Here is a 17,960-nt window from a genome sequence, read left to right on the forward strand (position 1 = left end):
AAAGACTGTCTCTGGCAACTCTTGTGACCTCTAGTAATTAGTTTATTAACCGTTACTGAATACTCTTCCAAATGCTGCAATTTAATCAACATTAGCACGCCAAATCCAATACATAGCTGAAAGGTATTTCAATACTCTTGAAAGCCAAAACTCTTAATTGTTTATCTTGGATCCTTAACTTAAAAGCCTCAGTGGACCTTCTTTCAAATATGAATAAACCATGCGATATTTTTAAAGCAAATATACATTAGTCTGGTTTTTTTTTTTAATAGATCTGAGGTCAGCTACATTTAAATTCAGAATCACCCGAGAGAGAGAGATGGTTAGAAAGCCAAAAAGAATAAGCAATAGGGATGAAGTAGAGGGTCTGTATTTCACATTACAATGCCACCATAGTTTTAAATTACCAGTATGAGGAATCAAAGAAGTTCCAGAATTTATGCCATCGTTTCCTCTTTTTCTAAGAAAAAGATATAGGCAGCACCTTAGTTAAGAGTATGGATTCTAGGGTTGCCTGGGTGGCTCAGTGGGTTACTCAGCTGCCTTCAGCTCAGCTCAATGGCTCCAGAGTCCCGGATGGAGTCCCACATCTGGCTCCCTGCTCAGCAGGAGTCTGCTTCTTCTTCACCCTCCGCCTCTCTCTGCCTCCCCTGCTCTCTCGCTCTCTCTCAAATAAATAAATAGAATCTTAAAAAAAAAAAAGAGAGAGAGAGAGAGAAAGAAAGTATGGATTCTAGAGTCGATGCCTGGCTTCAAATTCCAGATCAGTAACCTCAGCCAATTTATTTAAGCAATCTCTCAGTACTTTGGTTTCTTCTTTTATAAAGTGAGGATGACCTGACAGCATTGTTGTGAGTAAATGGGTTAATACAGTTAATTCTCTTAGAATGGTGTCTGTTTCATAGTAAACATTGTATGAGCTATTACCTCATTTTGGCTATGCAGTAGTCCCATCTTCTGTGTGGTTTCACTTTCAGGGTTTCAATTACCAGTGCCAAAAACAGTCGCGAAAGCAAATAATTCTCTGATCTATGGTCCAGAAGGTCAGCAGTAGCCTGAGGCTACTTCACCATGCCTCTGTCATTTGGCGCTCATCATCTCATCATGTAGGCAATTTATCATCCCATGTCATCCCAAGAAGGGTGAGTACAGTACAATAATATATTTTGGTAGAGAGGAACCACATTCATATAACTTTCATTACAACACATTGCTATAAGTGGTCTATTATTGTCATTAATCTCTAAACATGCCTAATTTATAAATTAAACTTTATCATATCTATGTATGCATAGGGCAGAGCATAGTACATGTAGAGTTGGGGACTGTGTGCACTTTCAGACATCCGCGGGGGTCTTGGAACAATCCCCTATGGATAAGGAGGACTATTGTACTTTTAGTTAATAGAGAATCTTTCCTTTGTCGCTTTCCATCACTAGTTTCCACTGTCTTCACTGTCAGCTTTTTTAAGGGCTCTGGTGGCATCTCAAACACCTGTCAAAGCACAATTCACTCTCATTCAGCCCAACAGTAAGTTTGTTTTTTTTTTTAATAAGATCAGAGACTCTGAAGAGTTTTAATATCTCTGCTTATCCTGCTCTCATTTTCCCACAAGCCTGAAAAAGATCCTCCCTCCTCCTATTGTTAATTCTGGATGATTCTCAAATCAACTCTGACTCATGCAGGAAGCTTTCCTAGATAAAGTGGGTTGACTGGGAAGTCTCCCTTCCCACAAACTTCTGTTTCTAGACATTATTTCTCTATACCCCCCCTTTATTCCCACACTCATCAGTCTATCCAATGAGAAAAAGTATCAAAAATAAAATTTCCAGTAATATCCTGAGGTTAAAATTAATTCAATAACATAAAAGCTATTAATATGTACTACACAGTGTGGAGACATTGCTATATAGGCAACCTGCATCACGTGCTTGTCTTGTTGGCTTAGCATGGCTGATTCTGGCTTCCAGGGGCTGTGTGATGGACTTGTTCAAGGCTTCATAGTTCAATCAGAATGTATGGAATGTGTTTGAAGTACTGTACCTTTTTTTGTGTATTCAAATGATAGCATAAGTAGATTAAAACCTACTTGAGAGATAATGTGCACAATGTCTCAAAATAATGTGCAAAGGAATACAGAACAATACATGGTAATTGACCTATAAACTGTCAAGTCCTCGGGACACCTGGGTGGCTCAGTTGGTTGGGCAGCTGCCTTCGGCTCAGGTCATGATCCCGCCGTCCTAGGACCGAGTCCCACTTTGGGCTCCTTGCTCAGCAGGGAGCCTGCCTCTCCCTCTGCCTCTGCCTGCCACTCTGTCTGCCTGTGCTCACTCTCTCTGACAAATAAATAAATAAAATCTTAGAAAAAAAACAACAACCTGTCAAGTCCTCCCTTTAATTGTATACCTCTCTTTTCTACTTCCTCCACAATCTGTGCCCAGAATTTCTCAGCTTTTCTCTCCCTTTTTTCCTTCATTGATTTTCTTCCCCATGCAGTATCTTTTATTCCCATGACTTATTCATCCCATAACTGGAAGCCTCTTCCACTCCACCTTCACCTGTTTTGCCCATTTCCCCACCTCTCTCCCCTCTGGCAACCACTTTGTTTTCTGTATTGACGAGTCTGTTTCTGCTTTTTGTTTGTTTGCTTGCTTTGTTTCTTGGAGTCCACATATATATGAAATCATATGCCATTTGTCTTTCTCTGTCTGACTTGTTTCACTTAGCATGAGACTGTCTAGATCCATCCATGTTGTCACAAAGGGCAAGATCTCATTTTTTTTTTTTTTTTGGCCGAGTAATGTCCATTTTATATATATTTACCACCTCTTCTTTATCCATTCATCTGTTGATGGTACCTCAGGTTGCTTCCGTATCTTGGCTATTGTAAATAATGCTTCAATAAACATAGAGGTGTATATGCTTCAAATTAGTGTTTCCTTTTCTCTTTGGGTAAACATCCTATGTAAAATTACTGGATTTTATGGTATTTCTACTTTTAATTATTTGAAGAAACTCCACACTGTTTTTGACAGTGGTTATACCAATTTATGTTCCACCAGTTGTGTATGAGGGTTCCTTTTTCTCCACATCCCCACCAACACTTATTTCTTGTCTTTTTTGTTTTAGCCATCCAGGCAGGTATAAGGTGTTATCTCATCGTGGTTTTGATTTCCATTTCCCTGATGGTGAGTGATGTTAAACATCCTTTCATGTGTCTGTTGGCCATCTGTATGTCTTCTTTGGAAAAATGTCTGTTCAGGTTCTTTGCGCAATTTAAAAATATATATATTTATTTGAGGGAGAGAGAGAGCATGCCAGAGCAGGGGGAAGGGCAGAGGGAGTAGAAAGGAGAGAATCCCAAGCAGGCCACCTGCTGAACACAGAACCTGTAGCAGGGCTCAATCTCACAACCCCGAGATCATGACCAGAGCCAAAATCAAGAGTCAGAGACTCAATTGACTGAGCCACCCAGGAGCCCTTCCTCTGCCCATATTTTAATGGGGTTATTTGTGTTTTTTTGGTGTTGAGTTGTAGAAGTTCTTTTTATGGTCTGGATATTAACTCTTTATTGGATATATCATTTGCAAATATCTTTTCCCACTGGGTAGGTTGCCTTTTTATTTTATTGATGGTTTCCTTCACTGTGCAAAAGCTTTTTATTTTGATGTAGACCCAGGAGTTTGTTTTTGCTTTTGTTTCTCTTACCTTTGGAGATATATCTAGAAAAATGTTATGGCTGATGTCAAAGAGATTACTGCCTGTGTTCTATACTAGGAGTTTGATGGTCTCACATTTAGGTCCTTCATCCATTTTGAGTTTATTTTTGTGTACAGTGAAAGAAAGTGGTCCCGTTTCTGTCTTTTGCATGTGGCTGTCCTGTTTTCCCAGCACCATTTGTTGAAGAGACTGTGCGTATCTTCTGTGTCCAGTGCTTGTATTGCCGACTTTTCTAGGAAGCGTCTCTTAACCAGCTGGACAGAAGCCCTCTGTCTAATACCCACTCCTACAATTTAGCGCTCTACTTTAATGTGTTCTGTTTCCAAAGCTTCGCTAATTCTGTTGTACACTCTCTTGCTGTGTTTTTATGACTGTCGGTGTGTTTGTTGCTTCAGCTTTTTTTCCCCTTCACGTTCCACATCAAGTCCTGTTACCTCCACCTCCAAAATATTTCCTAAATCTGATTACTTGTCAGCTCTAGTCCAAGCCTCCATCATGTCTTTACTGGACAACTGGACTTCCTGCTTGTATACTAGCCCACTGATGTGGTAGACAAGGTGAATTTGGTTTTATACAACCTTTTGCTTGTGAAATATAACATGAATATAGAGGAGTACATGAAACATATGTGTACAACTATTACATGTCTTATTATAATGTACAATTACTACTATATGGTTTATTTATTTTATGGTTTATTATTATGTGGTTTATTTAGAAAGCAAACACTACATAGTCACCCTCCAGGTCAGAGAAATAGAAACACTCCAGAAGCTCTGCCCCATAATCCCTGCCCTGTGTTAATTCCTATCTCCCTTTTAATGATAACCACTATACTGACTTGTCTTTCTTTATAGTGTTATCACGGGATCATGCTTTGCTAAAAGTTTTCCCTGGTTTTGATTTTTTTTGGTAAGCAAAATCGCATGTAGTCTGTATCTCCCTTCTTTCATTCAATATTATGTTTTTAATTAAGATTCATCTATTCCATATGAAGCTACAGTTTATTCATCTTTGTTGTTGTAAAATACTCTTATTTTATGACTATGTCACATTTTATTTATCCATCCTCCTGTTGAATTTTTGGGTTGTCTCTAATTTAGGATATTATGAATAATGCTGCTACAAACATTCTTGTACATGTCTCCCAGCGCATATGTGCAAGAGTATATGCCTTCTTCCCTCTCTCTCTCCCTCCCTCCTTCCCTTCTTGTCTTCCTTCTTTCCATGTGGATACCCAATTATTCTAACTCCATTTTCTGAAAAGACCATCCTTTCCCTCCTGCTCTTGCAATGCTATCTTTGACATAAAGCAAGTGTCCATATGTGCATGGGTCTGTTTCTGGGCTCTTTAGTTACATTGGTCTATTTGTCTATTTTTCTGTGTTCCTTGCAGCACAATAATGAGTCACCCTGGCTTTATAATAAGTCTTATGTCAAGTAGAGAAAGTCCTTCCTCCTCCTCTTCCTTTTCCTCCTCCTCCTCCTTTTTCAAGAGTGATTTGCTATTCTTGATCCTTAATATTTCCATATATATTTTAGAATTAGCTTGTCAGGTTCTACAGAAAAAGCTGTGGGTATTTTGACTGGTATTGCACTGAATCTGTGGGCCACCATGAGAAAAACTGACATCTTTGTAAGACTTACAGTCCTTGGAAATGATATCTCTTAGAATATTTCCTTGGGAAGGTACCCCTTCATTAGTCTTTAGTTTCTCTTTAAGGTTTTATAGTTTTCTACAAAAAGATTTTATGCATTTTATTGCACTTATCCATAGGTAGTTGGTGTATTTTTTTAACACTCTTGTAAATGGTGTCATCTCATACATTTTATTTTCTAATTGTTTTTGCTGATATAAAAAAATATAACTGATTCTTGCATGTTTATTTTATATCTAGTAATCTTGCTGAAACAGTCTTTTAAAATTGTAAATGACTGCACATCATTTCTTTGCTAAAAACTCACCAATATCTTCCTACTGTAGAAATATAATCCAAACTCATTGCAGCGACTGTGGTGGTTTTAAAACATATTCGCACATTATTTGACATCGTCCAACAAGAAGCTTAGTCTATGTCCTCTCCCTTTGACCTGGGTGAATCTTTGTGACTCCCTCAATGAATCAGACATAGGGGAATGACACTGTGTGATTTTTCAAGGCTTTTCAAGATTTCAAGATACCCTGAAGCTTCTGCCAGTTTCTCTGGATATACTTGCTCTGAGAACCTGTAGCCGCCTTATAAGAAATTGGCTACCCTACACCTATGTAGAAACCATCTATCTATAGAGTGAAAGCCAAGGGGCCAGAAATGTTCCAGCCTCCAGTTGATTGTCCACATAGCCAGATATGTGAATGAAGAAGCTTTGAAGTAATCCTTGTCTCAGCCACCATCTGACTGTGTACACATGCGAGAGCTTTAGCAAGAGCTGCCTTCCTGGCCCCAGCATGCCCAGATTCATGGGCAAAATTCATGATTGTTGGTCTGTGCCATTGATTTTTAGGGTGTTTTGTTAAGCAGTGATAGGTCATGAGAACAATGGTCTCCAAGGCCCTTTTTACTGCTCGGCCTACCTTCTGCACCAACCTCATCTCCCACCTCAGGCACATTCCAGCCACACCGGCATTGTATGTGTGCTATCAAACAAGTCAAGCTTATTTCTGTTTGGGGGCCTTTAGAGTTATCATAGGTCCTTGTCTTAGAACAATTTTAACCCTTCAAGTGACAGCCTCCTTCTTATAATCCATCTCCTCAGATGTTACCTCCCCAGAGAAGCCATTAGTGCCTCTCTTATGACATTACCATTTTATTTTATCAATACACATTTTCCAAAATCATTTACTTATGCACATTTTTCTTTCATGTATTTATCATCTGTTCCCCCCCAAATGTAAGCTGTTTGAATCCAAGTAGTGTCCAATTTATTTGCTTCTAATAGAGCCAGCACATAGAATGGTGCCAGGCAGGCTTTCACCATCAATGAAGATGGAGTAACAGAGACCAATACCCTCCTATCTTAAATAACTAGAAAACTAGACAAAATATATGAAATAATGGATTTCAAGACAATGGTTTCAACCTCTTACAAATCTAGCAAAAATCATCATATGAATGCTTATGACAGCCTTAGTCATAATTGCCCAAATCAGGAAGCAACCAAGAAGTCCTTCAACGGGTGAATGGAAAAACCAATAATAAAGGTAAATGAGCTATCAATCCATGGAAAGACACAGAGGAATGTGTATTGCTAAGTGAGAGAAGCCAGTCTGAAAAGCTACATGATTCCAGCTATATGATGTTTTGGAAAAGGCAAAGCTATGGAGACATACAGAAAGAACAGTGGTTGCCAGAGGCTGGGCAGGAGGGAGGGAGGGACGGAGGAAGAGAGAGGTGGAGCACAGATTTTTAGAGCCATGAAAATACTCTGTATGATACTGGCATACGTGTAGATAGATACTGACCTTACTCATTTGTCAAAATCCCTACAGCTTGACAATAGAGAGAGCAGATGCTAATGTGAACTATGGCCTTTAATTAATAATAACATATGAAGGGTGCCTGGGTGGCTTACGTAGTCCATTAAACGTCTGCCTTCGGCTCAGGTTATGATCTCAGGGTCCTGAGATCGAGCCCCCCCCCCAGCAGATTTCCTGCTGGGGTGTGGGGAGTATGCTTCTCACTGTCTCCCTGTGCATTCCCTTTCTCTCTCTCTCTCTCTCAAGTAAATAAATAAAATCTTAAATAATAATAATAATGTATCAGTAGCAGTTCCTCAGTTGTAACAAATATACCACAGGAAAATAAGGTGTTAGTAATAGGAGCAGCGGCAGGGTGGGAAGGTCTCCATACTTTCTGTTCAATTTTTCTTTTCTTTTTTTTTTTTTTAAAGATTTTATTTATTTGTTTGACAGACAGAGATCACAAGTAGGCAGAGAGGCAGGCAGAGATAGAGAGAGGAGGAAGCAGGCTCCCTGTGGAGCAGAGAGCCCGATGCAAGGCTCAATCCCAGGACCCTGGGATCATGACCTGAGCCGAAGGCAGAGGCTTTAACCCACTGAGCCACCCAGGCAACCCTCTGTTCAATTTTTCTATGAACCTAAAGCTGCTCTAAGAAAAAAGGTTTCTTAGTAATTTGTTGAAAAATAAGCTTCCATTATAATATATTAATTTTTAAAGGGCTGAAATAATACGCAACAGGTTTTAATACTGGTAATACCTAATTCCGGTTTTCATTTTGTTGTTGATCTTTGTCTTCTCAAAAAGAAATGATGGTTTTGTGATATTTGAGAAAACAAAAAAATTCAGTTATTTTTTTCTTTGTTATTTTTTAATGAATTTGTTTATTTGAGTGTGGTTGACACACAATGTTACATTAGTTTCAGAGGTACAAAGGAGTGATTCCACAAGCTTAAGCATTATGCTCTGCTCACCACAAGTGTAGCTACCATCTGTTGCAAAACAACACTGTTACAATACGATTGACTATATTCCTTATGCTGTGTCTCTTATTCCCATAACTTACTCATTCCATACCTAGAAGCCTGTATTCCCCATTCCCCTTCCCTCATTTTGCCCATCCTTCTACCCCTCCTCCCCTCTGGCAATGATCAAGCTGTTCTTTGTTCTTTCTTCCTTTTAAGACCCAGTTATTTTAAAAAAGTATTTGAAGAAGTAATGCAACCGTTTCCCCTCTCTCCCATTGCTATAGCACTTGTGGGACAGGGTAACACTGAAGGCGTACTGTGTCAATTTTGTTTCCAAATGGGGATAGAAGGCCTAGCTCTTAGGAAATTCTGGAGCATAGGTAAGATAATGATGAAGTTCCCTTAATGAAAGATAGCTGCTAAGGAAGGTCTCTCAGTCCCCAGCCCTGACCCAGACCAGCAGTGACAGCCTTGCCATCTCTATCTGACTCGAGACTATAGGGACTAACCTCATGCCCTTTTTCCTGTTTAAGTCACTCCACATGGGAAGCCCAGGAATACAAGGGCATCTTAAATGCATTCGAAATTAATAACGCTGGGATTCTGTAAATTCTCTTCTCTGATTTTGTTACCCACCCCTTCAAACTCCTGTGTCCTCTGGTGTTTGTGATCAGTGGTAAGAAAAACTCCCTAATGTCCTTGGTTTCCTCTCTGAGCCTTCTTCTTTTTTTTTTTTTTTCTTTTTCTTTTTTTTTTTTCCAATTTATTTATTTTCAGAAAAACAGTATTCATTATTTTTTCACAACACTCAGTGCTCCATGCAAGCTGTGCCCTCTATAATACCCACCACCTGGTACCCCAACCTCCCACCCCCCCCGCCACTTCAAACCCCTCAGATTGTTTTTCAGAGTCCACAGTCTCTCATGGTTCATCCTCTCTGAGCCTTCTTTATACCTTCCTGCTCTAACTCAACCGTAGCTCTCCATAGCTTCCCACTTCAGCCCTTTAAGTGAGGGCTGTTCCTTTCCATTCACTTATTACTTTCTGTCTTTATAGTACTCATTGTCAAAATTACAATCCTGTTTAAATCCAACTGTCTGCCTATGCACCTTGCACCATATAACCATATAACCACTGCTGGTGGTTGGAGAAATACACCAATCAGGCTGACTGGTTTGCTTCTCAATCAAATGCTGATTGCTGACCTCAAGTGGCCCCTTGATATGCTTGAGCAATCATTTCATTTCTCTCATTCATTCTCTCACTCTCCTGTATGACTACATTATTCAATGTCTTTGTTTGTCTCATATTAAATATTTGTGAGGAAGGGATCCAATTCCCCCCCCCCTTTTTTTTTTTTTGCATCTGGATATCCATTTGTCTCAGCACTATTTGTGGGAACTACTATTTGCTCCCAATCTAATTGTCTTGCCTACCCCCTGTCGAATATCAATTGACTGTAAATGTGAGATTTATTTCTAGATTCTCAATTCTACTCCACTGATCTACATATCAATCACTTTGACATAAGCACTCTGTCTTCATTATTGTAGCTTTATAATAAGTTTTGAAATTGTGAAGAGTGAGTCTTCCAATGTTAGTCTCACTCGAGATTGTTTTGGCTACTCTGAGCCCCTTGTGTCCTTATGAATTTTAGCATCAGCTTGTTAATTTGTGCTCCCCGCCCTCCCCCCCCAAAAAACCAGCAAAGATTTGATAGGGATTGCATTGGTCTGTACATCAGTTTGCCATCTTAGCAATATTAAATCTTCCAATCAATGAATAAAGAATATCTTTCCATTTATCAAAGTCTTCTTTAATTCCTTTCAACAATTTTTTTGGTTTTCAGAGTATAAGTTTTATACATATTGGGGGTTAAATATACCCTAGTAGTTTATTCTTTTTGAATAAACTACTAAAAGAAAACAATCATTTTCTTTTTTTTTTTAATAAGATTTTTATTTATTTATTTGACAGACAGAGGTCACACGTAGGCAGAGAGGCAGGCAGAGAGAGAGGAAGGGAAACAGGCTCCCCGCTGAGCGGAGAGTCAGACATGGGGCTCAATCCCAGGACCCTGAGACCATGACCCGAGCCGAAGCAGAGGCTTAACCTACTGAGCCACCCAGGTGCCCCTGAATAGGATTGTTTTCTTAATTTCATTTTCAAATTGTTCATTGCCAGTGTCTAGAAATTCTATTGATGTATGTGATTGATTTTGTAGCTGGCAGCCTTGTTGAACTTGTTTAGTCTGATAATTTTTTAGTGAATTCTTTACGGTTTTCCACAAACAAGATCGAGTCATCTAAAAACATATTTGGCAGTACACGGCTGGCTCAGTCACTGGAACATTCAACTCTTGATCTTGAGGTTGTGAGTTCAAGTCCCACATTGGATGTGGAGATTATTTAAAAAAAAATATTTAGGGGCGCCTGAATGGCTGATTCAGTTAAGCAGCTGCCTTCAGCTCAGGTCATGATCCCAGGGTCCTGGGATCGAGCCCCACATGGGGCTCTGTGCTCCGCAGGGAGCCTGCTTCCCTCCCCGGCCCCCACCACCTGCTTCTCTGCCTATTTATGATCTCTGTCAAATAAATAAATAAAATCTTAAAAAAAAATAGAGATGTTTTCACTCTTCCTTTCCAATCTGAATGTCTTTTACTTCATTTTCTCACCGAATTACTTTGGCTAGAACCTCCAGTACAGTGTGGAAGGGGCTAGAGTGGCTATCCTTGTCTCATTTGTGATCATAAGGGGAAAAGCATTCAGTCTTCCACCATTAATAATGATGTTAGCTCTGAGTTTTGGTAGATGTCCTTTATCGAGTTAAGGACATTCTGTACTATTCCTAGTTTGTTGAGTGTTTTTATCATGAAAGGATGCTGGTTGAATATTGTCAAAGAACTTTTTCAGCCTCTATTGAGATGATCATGTATGTGATTTTTGTCTTTTCTCCATTGATATAATGAATTATGTTAATTGACTTTCAGGTCTTTAAACAACTTTGCCTTTGGGGGAATAAATCCCTTGGTTATGAGTTATAATTTCTTCTATATGTTGTTGGATTCAGTTTATAAGGTTTTTTTTGTTTTTGTTTTTTTTTGCTTTTTTTGTTTGTTTTTTGTGTGGTTTTTTTTTTGTTTGTTTTTTGTTTTGTTTGTTTGTTTTTAGGATTTTTACATCTATATTCACACTGGACAGTCAGGCTTCACTGATTGCCAGCTGATTTCTCTCTGTTTTCTATTATGAAGTGAGGCCCACATTGCCCCACAGTGGGAACCAGTTAAGTCTGGTCCTCTTTGCAGGCATAGTTGGTTTTTTGTGGTTTTTGTTTGTTTGTTTTGTTTTTTAAGATTTTATTGAGTAATCGCTACACCCAGGCACCTCTACAGCTGGGCACCCCTGCAGGGGTAGTTTCTGAGGTAAGCTTTGGAGGTTTGTCCTCACTCCAGAAGTGCTATTCTTAGCTGACTCTTTCCCCACTTCTCTCTGGTAAACTTATCAGCCTACAGTTTAGTTTCTTGTCCTCATGGAGCTACCAACTTTTTCATTGCTTACCACCTAAACCTCCATTGTTTTTAAGAGTGCCTTTAGGCTTGAACTTCCTGCACTCTGTTCCATATAAAGTCAGTTCACTTGGTGAAGGCCTTGGCACTCTTATGGCTTACCTTTTCCCTGGGCCAAATCTTTGCACTTATGCGTTAGAGCTGGTGGCAGGGACAGCTCTAACTGTCTAGGTCCAAGTATCTCAGAGTGACCTGCCTCTCCAGGGCACAGGGTCAGGGTCATAACCATCTGGTCTTCTTGGCTTACCTCTGGCCAAGTGGAGCCTCTGTTCTACGAGTGAACTGAGCTGAGAGAGATTGGGCTCCCAGTATTCTAGGCCTGTCATGCCTGGGTAAAGCCTCTGACCTATGAATGGGGGCTCAGGGAAAGAAGAGAGATTCCAACCTTTTGGCAACATATCCCTGGCATTTAATGTCTGCAACACAGAGTTGGGAGGTCTGGAACATTCTGGTGGCCACCATGCACAGGGAAATAACACAGTCTATGATGGGGACCTGGGGTTTGGGGAGTTTGGGCCTTGTCTTCAAGGCCACTGCTGCCATGCTGAGTTTCCATCAAGCTGAGATGGGAGAGTGGTCAAGAGAGGCAGGGGGTTGTGGCTGAGGTGCCACAGACTCTCGTTCAAACAGATCTGATAAACTGTTCTTGAATAAATATTTCTTCTTTTGCTATTTGCCCCTAGGACAATTTCCAGAAACTGAAAGGTTTTTTTTTTTTTTTTTAAAGAAATAATTTTCACTTGTTATGGCTCTTTCATGGGAGAGAAGAACCACAGAGTTCCTCACACTACCATTCCAGAAGCCATCCTCTCTCTCCTTCCCTCTCAAGAGTGTTGTCAGTACTTCCTGTTCAAATCCTGTCTCCTTCCTCCTGCTCCCTGCCAACCTCTTTCTTGAACCAACTCTAAGCAGGCTCTGACGCTCCATGGACTCAATGAAACCACTCTTGTCAAGGGCACCGTTGCCCTCCTTGTTGCTGTATCCTGTAGGTGGAGTCTCATTTTCATCCTACTTGACCTGCCAGCAGTATTTGACACAATCAATCCCGTCTCCCACCTTCGGATGTTTTCATCACTTTGCGTTCAGAACACAACACTCCCCTGCTTCCTGGTTTTCCTCCCACCGCCTTCACTGTTCCCCCTCAGTCTCCTTTGCTGGTGTCTCAGAACCAGTCCTTGGACCACTTGTCCTTCTTATCTGCACTCATTTCCTTCGTGATCTCCTTCAGTCTCACAGTTTTCAGTAATTCCGCATAGGCTGGTGGCTCTCAAAAGTAGCATCTCCAGGCCAGGCCTCTCTTCCAAGCCACACACTCATGTAATGCGCTGCCTGACTGACATTTCCATGCGGTCACGTGATGGGCTTCTCACACTGTGTGTACAAAACAGCTCCTGATCGTCCCCTCCAAACCTGTTCCTTCCAGGCTTCCTCATCTTCCCCGTTGCTCAGCCTCAGAAGGATGGTACTGTCATTGACTCTTTCTCACTCTGTGTCCAAGCTATCCACCGGACTTGTTAGGTCTACCTTCAAAATTACTCAAAATATCACTTCCTGCAGCTTCCACCACTGTTCCGGGCCACTAGTATCTCTTGCCTAGATGATTTTAAGAACTGTTTGCGTGGTCTTCCTGCTTCCATTCCATTACCTGTCTGACTTCATCTCTTTTTGCAGCCTCCAACTCCAGTCACACTGGCTTCCTTGCTGTTTCTAGAATATACAAAGCACGTGGGTGAGTGTCTGGGGTTGGCAGTAGCTTGCCTATTACCACACATTAATGCCAGGAGTGAAGCACGTTCTTGAAGACACTAAAGGTTGTATTTGGAACGCTCTCACTTCTAGATTCTGCCATATGCATCTCTTCCTCTGACTGGCTCTAATTCGTATCCTTTCATTATAATAAAACTACAATAATAAGTCTTGAGTTCTGGGAATCATTCTAGCAAATTATTGAACCTGATGGTGGTCATGAGAGCCCCCTAATTTGTAGCCAGCCAATCTGAAGGTGGACCTAGGTGTCCCCAAAGTTGCAGCAAGTACCTGGAGTCTTGGACTCACTTGGCAGCCTGAGGACTCCACTTAACCTCAAGTTTGGCTACTCATGATGGTGTTAGAAGAGTTTAGGCAGGAGTATCAGTATCTCGGCTTGGGAAAGATAGTGGTGTCCTACAGGCAACAGTGGTTAAGTTTACTGAGATTCCACATCCTGTGTTAGATCCTGGATGGCATCTAGAACCTCTAGGTAAACATCATAACACCATATATTTTTATATCTTACCTTTTCAAATTGCTTTCATATTTGAGCCTCAAAACAGGTAGTGTCACCCTCCTTTTACAGGTGAAGAAACTGAAGTGAAGGGGGAAATACTCGCGCAAAGTCATTAGACTCAAACACAGGTGTTCTGCTTCATTGCAGAGGTCTTCACACTGGGACCCACAAACTGCAGAAGTGGGCTACATCACTTGCACAGGGGGGTATCTTTATGATCAGTTCTCCTTTAACACCTTGTAGGAAACTGAAGGCAACTGGGTCCTTCCAGACAGGACTCAGGATTCTCTCCCACCTATGTGATCTTCTTTGGGGACAGCGAGATTTAGGAGAAAATATCTAAGAACCTGGGTCTTCTCCAGTTAAACAACGACATATTGATCTCCTCCTACGAATGGCCCTCCCCAAGAGAGAAAATTTGTTACCGTCAGAAAGACCCAAATTGAGTATGTTAGGAATCTTTTATTTCAGAGACTTAAGAGAACCTGTCCCAGAGTTGGTATCCAAGTCTCCAACTACTAACATATGCAAGTTCTCAAAGGCTTTGAAAGATGATAAGTCATGCCTACAAACCAAATGGCAAACATATGACTAGCTGCTTTCAAGAAAATACAATTGGCTCTCAGGAAAATATGTCCAATCTCACTCATCATACGCCAAATACAAATTAAAACTACAAGAAGATTTCATTTTTATCTGTCAGGTTGGCAGAAAAAGTAATTTGGAAAATACATTGTGTTGTACGATCTGGAGAACCCTCATCTGGCATCATACAGTGCTGGTGAGGTTAAAAATTCGTCTCACCTCTGGGAAGGGTGACTTGGCAATATTTCACCAATAGGTATTTGCATTTGACTCACCGAGTTCAATTCTAGGAATTCTAAAGATGTATCCACGTGTTAACTATGAAGATGTCTGCTGTAGGCTGAAAAGCATGGTCACAGTATTTCATAACTCTTTCCACTAAGAGATGAGTCTTTCCTGGACTCCTTACATCTGGGATGGTCCTGTGGCTTGCAGAAGTGATGCTGTTCCAGAGCCTAACCTCTGGATGGTCCTGTGGCTTGCAGAAGTGATGCTGTTCCAGAGCCTAACCTCAAGAGGCTTGTAACTTCCACTCTCATGCTCTTGGAATTCTGCCCTTGGACCAGTTGGTGGTTAGAAGCTGGAAAAACCCCAAAAAGGCTGTTAGCAAAGACTGGAGGAATGGTGGACAAACAGTTGCTGGAGGCTGGGAATGCAGTGAGAAAATCGTTATCAGAGGCCAAAGGGGGAGACAACTCATGTTATGTGGTGATGCAATTATTGGCAAAATGTTGCCTGTGAAAACTTGAAAGCTAGAAAATGTACCTCATAGCCTTTTTAAAAAATATGATTCAGGAGATGTCCAGACAGAATGTTAAAAGTGCCACTTTGGCTTCTTCTAGCTGCGTAACAATGGACAAGAAGAGAGAGAGGAGCAACAGAAGGAACTATGAAACTTAGAAGATTCTAGAGGACATCTAGAAGCCCAAGGATTTGCTGGTTTGGAAAATGTAACTCTTGCCCCAGTTCTCCCATCTGGTAAAAATCTCTCGAAGTGAAAAATCAAACCAGGGGTATGGCTGTAAGGACCCTTGTTCAGACCCCTGAATAATTTAAGTAATGCCTAAAGGACTGTTTCAAGTACAGCTTTTGAGATCTTAAGGATATTTTCTCACAGCAGCCTCAAATCATTGCCCCAAAGACCATATATATAACACAGAACACCATGAAGCTCCCCTATTTTGATGGCATTATGTTAATTGGATCACTGGAATACCAGAGGGGAACGAATAAATCCTAAATGATTGGGGCGGGGTGGGGGAGGTGGGCAGTCTACTATATCAGTGAAGGTTTTAGGAGACCAGTTGTCTGAAGAATCCCAAGACATCCACACCACTTTTGAGGACAAGTACCTTGCTTTTCCTACCACTCAGAGATCCAGTACTGGGTAGACCTCTTCAGACTTTGGTGATATATACACATTTAGGAATACTGCTCCCATCTGTCTATAAAGTAACAAGTTTTGACGGGGAGCCAGAGAAAGACTAGATGCTGCAACAGGTTCTGGTTGCAGTTTAAGTGGCCTTGCTGCTTGGGTCACAGGACTAGTAGATTCCAGAGTGCTGTTTGTCATGGGTGTCCATGCCACTCAGTGTCTGGCAAGCTCCATTAGGAAATCTGCCGTATAGACCTTTAAGGGCTCTGCTGCACCTCCATTCTTTTTAATGTTCCCAGCAGCAGATCTTAACCAATGCTGGATAGAAAATTGGTAAATAAATATCCTGGCTTCCTTGCTCCTCACATGGTATAACTCCGAGATGTGTCCTGTGCCATCTCCCAGAGCTCCCTGATGGGATTACCGACTTCCTTCCTTTCTCTCCCACACTTCTAGTTTCCTACCGGTATTCTATCTCTGAAATTAGCTCCTTGCCCTCCCTCTGGAAGGACCCCACCTAATGGACCAACAATTTAGAACATCTTTGACTCTTTCTCGAAACAGAGCTTTTTTCCAGAATAGAAAGTTCCTATGATGCAAGACCCTGGTTTACTGATGGTTCAGTGGGCTTTCTGCTGTTCTGCTGGTCCATTCATACTCTGTCAGGTGAAGCTTGGCCGGAACCCACCGGAAGCCACAGGAGTGAACTAGACAGGCTTCTATGGTCATGGAGCTTCGGATCTGGAGATACGAAGAGCTTTCATTCACTGATGCTTTCTAGTAGACAGAATACGAAGCATTTCCCATGCATTATCTTTTTCAAAGATAATGTAAATGTAATAATGTAAAGATAATGTAAATGTAAAGCCTCACTTTACAATGAAGTTAGCCTATGCTCAGACAAGTTCCTTACCCCAAATCTTATCACTGGTAAGTGGTGGATCTCCACCCTAGACCAGAGACTGTCTGATGCCAGCTTATGCCTTTACTGCTTTCCTTATTGCAGTTCCCTTATGTCAGTTCCGCCATTTGCTAGAAAATGTATCTTTTCAAGGCAGAGTAAGACCCTCTGCCCACCTCCACTTTTTGTCTCTCCTCCTGCCTTAAAAAGGATTAGACACTGGATTAAGCACTGGTTGCAGAGATTTGGGACAAGAAACAAGGGACAGGAATAGAATGGCAGGAGGTCCTACTGCAACTGGGAACTGTTAACAAGTTCCCACAACTCCTTCAAACTGCATCTCTCTGCTAGATAACTTGGGCTTTTCAAGATGTGGGGGAAAGCTCCATTTTCGTCCCTTATGTAGGCAATGGAAATTCCTTTAAATGATTAATTGAAAGAAGACAGAACCAAGTTGGTGTACATACATATGCTATAAAGGCTGTTAAAGGGAGCAATGGGAAAAAACAATTATAAATTAATTTCAAAGACCAAATGTTGGTTTGAATGAGTCTAGATATTTGCCTTGATCAACACTAGCTCAGTAAAAATTAGGGGTTTTGGTCTGTTTTGCTTTGTTTTTTGAGTCTAATTTCCTGGTATGAGAGTCAAGAAGATAGGACATTCCATAAGTGTTACAGATGTGAACCCACTTCCATTTATTGGTGGCCTTAGATGGCCTATAACCAGGGCATAACCTTCCAGGTAAACATTTAACTTTGGAGAATTAGTACAAGATGCTTCACTAACTTCTAAAGTTATTCTTCCCTCACATGAACACTATCCCATTAGATTTGTAGCACCTTTTAAAAAAAGATTTATTTATTTATTTATTTATTTGACACAGAGAGAGAGAGAGAGTAGGCAGAGAGGCCTGGCAAGAGAGAGGGAGGGAAGCAGGCTCCCTGCTGAGCAGAGAGCCCAGTGCCATGCGGGGCTCAATCCCAGGACCCTGAGATCATGACCTGAGCTGAAGGCAGAGGCTTAACCCACTGAGCCACCCAGGTGCCCCTGGTTTGTAGCTTTTAAGTCCATCTACTCAGATACAGGTGTGAATAAATTCACATATATTATTTCACTGTG

At 41.0% G+C, this 17,960-nt stretch overlaps 1 long non-coding RNA gene across 1 annotated transcript; it reads left to right on the plus strand.

The window, feature by feature from the left end:
- The first annotated feature begins 981 nt into the window (after positions 1-981).
- Positions 982-15,787, plus strand: LOC122912402. The gene is made up of 3 exons (XR_006385615.1): positions 982-1,142; positions 3,133-3,191; positions 15,405-15,787. It is a non-coding gene; the product is annotated as an uncharacterized LOC122912402 (long non-coding RNA).
- Positions 15,788-17,960: the final 2,173 nt, after the last annotated feature.

Source organism: Neovison vison, chromosome 7 (genome assembly GCF_020171115.1).
Source record: "Neovison vison isolate M4711 chromosome 7, ASM_NN_V1, whole genome shotgun sequence".
NCBI classification, from domain to species: domain Eukaryota; kingdom Metazoa; phylum Chordata; class Mammalia; order Carnivora; family Mustelidae; genus Neogale; species Neogale vison.